Genomic DNA, 4,010 nt, shown 5'->3' with positions numbered 1-4,010 from the left:
AGTAACGAGTAACGTTCTGATTTTGAAAGGTATCAAGTATTCGCATATGGTTTTTTAGTTTTACATATCATCGCCGAGACATAAACAGAACGAGTAACGAGCACCGATGAATTGTAATGCAGGGACTAAACGGGAAATATGGAAAACGTTCAGGGACAAAAACGTGCTTCTAAAGATTATTTTTATTCTGGTTGAATGAGTTGTATGGCAGCAGATATATATATATATATATATGATGATCATGCAAGGTGCGACGGGTGCGATCATACCAGCTATAATGCACCGGATCCCATCAAATCTCCGAAGTTAAACGTGCTTAGGCGAGAGCAGTACTAAGATGGGCGACCTCATAGGAAGTCCTCTCGTTGCACCCCTTTTTTGCATTTTTGCGTTTCGCGCCTGTATTTTTTTATTATTATTATCATAGCGGAGACATAAACAGAACGAGTAACGAGCACCGATGAATTTCAATGTGGGGAATAAACAGGAAATATGGAAAAAGTTCAGGGACCAAAACGTACATTTAAAGATAGTATTTATTTTCGTTGAATGAGTTGCAAGACAGCAGATATATACGATAATCGTGCAAGGTGTGACGGGTGCGATCATACCAGCACTAATGCAGTGGATCCCATCAGAACTTCGAAGTTAAACGTGCTTGGGTGAGAGCAGTACTAGGATGAGTGACCTCCTGGGAAGTCCTCGTGTTGCACCCATCTTTTGCATTTTTGCGGTGCGCGCCTGTATTTTTATATTATTATTATCATTTCCGAGACATAAGCAGAACGAGTAACGAGCACCGATGAATTGCAATGTAGGGACTAAACGGGAAATATGAAAAGTTCAGGGACCAAAATGTACTTTTAAAGATAGTTTTTATTTTGGTTGAATGAGTTACAAGGAAGCAGATATATACGATGATCGTGTAAGGTGTGACGGGTGCGATCATACCAGCACAAATGCACCAGATCCCATCAGAACTCCGAATTTAAACGTGCTTGGGCGAGAGCAGTACTAGGATTGGTGACCTCCTGGGAAGTCCTCGTGTTGCACCCCCTTTTTCGCATTTTTGCGGTCCGCGCCTGTATTTTTTTTTTTATTATTATCGCCGAGACATAAACAGAATGAGTAACGAGCATCGATGGATTACAGTGAAGGGATTAAACGGGAAACATGAAAAAAGTTCAGGGACCAAAATGTACTTTTAAAGATAGTTTTTATTTTGGTTGAATGAGTTGTAAGGCAGCAGATATATACGATGATCGTGCAAGGTGTGAAGGGTGCGATCATACCTGCACTAATGCACCGGATCCCATCAAAACTCCGAAGCTAAACGTGCTTGGGCGAGAGCATTACTAGGATGGGTGACCTCCTGGGAAGTCTTCGTGTTGCACCCTTTTTTTGCATTTTTACGGTCCGCGCCTGCATTTTTTTTAGTATTATTGCCGAGACATAAACAGAACGAGTAACGAGCACCGATGAATTGCAATGCAGGGACTAAACGGGAAATATGGAAAACGTTCAGGAACCAAAACATACTTTCAAAAATAGTCTTTATTTTGGTTGAATGAGTTGCAAGGCAGCAGATATTTATGATGATCGTGCAAGGTGTGACGGGTGCGATCATACCAGCACTAATGCACCGGATCCAATCAGAACTTCGAAGTTGAAACTATGGTTGGATTGTTGTCTTAAAATACTTAATTATACATTGGTTTGTTGTTGTTATTGTTTGAGGATATTGTTGCTGCCCATAAATATTTTTTGGGGTTGTTTGTATGACTTTGGTATGTTGGTATTGTTTAAACTTGTTGGGCAAACGTTTCATGTTTGTTGATTATAAGATTAGAAATTCTATGTCATGAATGATTGTTGGTTTGATTAATTGGTTCATATATGAGTTTATGCTTTAGATATGTATACATGTTGTTGGAATCATTTTAAGTGATTTGGCACGCTGGTGTCTACTCTGGGTGGTTTGGCCAACTGTGGTTAGTTTTGAGCATATTGTGTAAGTGTTGCCTTGTTGTTAAGCTATATTGAGTTCCATGATTTTCAAATGAATAATGTTTTGGTTTAAAAGTTTTAGATTTAACATTGGTTTTACTCTGGCATATAATTGGGTCGGGTTAGACTTGGGTCACCCGACATGTGAGATTAAGCTTGAAGGCAAATTCACAACTCTGGGATTTTCACTTGGTTTCAAAGTTTTAAACTAAGTTATATAAGTACTCCGGATTATATTTTCAACGGGAACTCAATTATGCTTAACTTATTATTTGACTATGGTATTAATTTGAATATGGAATGTATTTGTATGGATGTTGTTCGTGGGCTTATACCTTGGTTGTGGTTTGAGATGCTAGTCCTATGTGGTGTCTAGTATTCTTAGAGTTAGGGGATGATTTGTTTATAACTTAAGCATTGTTTCTAGACTCGTCGACTGTTTGTGCTTTGGAGTCAGAGCAGGTTTAGGCTATTTTCCAAGATTCACGTGGATACGCAAGTAGTGAGTTTGTAGTTTTATTTACCGCTTTATAAAGTACCGCAATTATTTTAGTATATAAACTGTTTTGAACTGTTTTAAGCGAATATGGATTTGGATTGGAAAACGCTACTCGATAGGCTTGTATCGAGACTGTGTGCACCAGTAAGTACTCTGGGATCAGCAGACTAATGTTTTGCTTACGCTGCTATATGACGAGGATTTGTTCCCATCCACTATGGGTTCAGTATGATACGTCATACTTAAACTGGTATCATTTCAATACTATATTTCCATAATCCTAAGTATATTAGTATAAAATGATTTTTTTAAGGGTTTTAAACTTAATAAATGTAAATAGCATTAAAAACTCATCTCAGTATATCTGACCCTGTTGTTTTCCCAATTTTTCAGGCTTATGATTTGAGTGCGTACAAGTGAAACCAAGTGAAAACAACAACTTATACAAGAAATATATCAGTTAAATCACACAACTCACTCATGACATTCCTATAGGAGTACGCAAAAAATTTTGAAAACAAAAAATGACGTTTCAAAGTCATGACTCGAATCATAATTATGTAGTAGTTCTTAGGATTCATTAACCACTTATCATGCCAAAAAAAATAAGCAAATAACATATAAAAAGCCTTCGTTTGAAACAAAAGCTCTCATAAGAACTTTATCACGACCCATTTTCATAAATTGCGACCAACGCTAGGGTATGGGTATTGTTGTACCAAAACCCGTAGCTAGCCTTTCAGATAACCAACAATATACATTTAAAACAATGTAACCGTATAAAACTACATGTTCGGGGGGCAACCAAGACTTCAGCCTAGTCTAGCAATATATAAAAGTAACACATATTCAAAGTATGCTTGTCTTGAATTAAAAACTCCAAAAGTATGGCAATATATAGAAATACCATAAACAGAGTAATCATGCCAATAGCAATAAAATAACAGTTGGATAACTCAAAAAAATAGTCGAAAACATAACTATAAGTCTAAGACGGGAAATAATCTAGTACTACTACAATGGTTTAAGAGTTTAAAACAAATTTGACTATTTATTCTGAAAAATAAAAAAAACCTAAGAAGAATGAAGAAACAAGGATCAACCAAACGCTCAAATCATAAACCTGGAAAATTTAGAAAAACAACGGGGTCAGATATACTGAGATGAGTTCATATAACCATTTACATTTATTAAGTTAGAAAACCTTTAAATCATTTATAAAACAATTATCCATTATGGATAATCATCGAAACCCTAAACCACAATTCTAAATCCATTTGTTATGTCGGTGAGATGTATCTCTATAACCGATCCCCGACTGTCACCTAATAAATATGTGAGTCTGGGGAGACGTATCTTCCATCGGCGCCGTCACTAAGGTGAGACGTATCTCTAACCTACCACAATACCATATGATCATTAATACCGGTGTGCACGCAGTCTCGATGATGCCCTTCGAGTAGCTCGTTCCAAATCAAATCCATAACGTTGAAAAACAATTCAA

The 4,010-nt window shown here is 36.9% G+C and overlaps 3 non-coding genes and 1 pseudogene across 3 annotated transcripts; all 4 read left to right on the top strand.

Annotated features, from left to right (window-relative positions):
• Positions 1-255: 255 nt before the first annotated feature.
• On the top strand, positions 256-374 carry LOC126685129 (5S ribosomal RNA; annotated as a pseudogene).
• Positions 375-597: 223 nt separating this feature from the next.
• LOC126685100 (5S ribosomal RNA) lies at positions 598-716 on the top strand. Its single transcript, XR_007643253.1, has one exon. It is a non-coding gene; the product is annotated as a 5S ribosomal RNA (ribosomal RNA).
• A 221-nt stretch (positions 717-937) lies between these two features.
• On the top strand, positions 938-1,056 carry LOC126685089 (5S ribosomal RNA). Its single transcript, XR_007643242.1, has one exon. It is a non-coding gene; the product is annotated as a 5S ribosomal RNA (ribosomal RNA).
• A 222-nt stretch (positions 1,057-1,278) lies between these two features.
• LOC126685085 (5S ribosomal RNA) lies at positions 1,279-1,397 on the top strand. Its single transcript, XR_007643238.1, has one exon. It is a non-coding gene; the product is annotated as a 5S ribosomal RNA (ribosomal RNA).
• Positions 1,398-4,010: the final 2,613 nt, after the last annotated feature.

Source organism: Mercurialis annua, linkage group LG5 (assembly GCF_937616625.2).
Source record: "Mercurialis annua linkage group LG5, ddMerAnnu1.2, whole genome shotgun sequence".
Classification (NCBI taxonomy): domain Eukaryota; kingdom Viridiplantae; phylum Streptophyta; class Magnoliopsida; order Malpighiales; family Euphorbiaceae; genus Mercurialis; species Mercurialis annua.
Note: the sequence above shows the minus strand (reverse complement) of the source record. Positions and strands in the feature narration are given on the sequence as shown.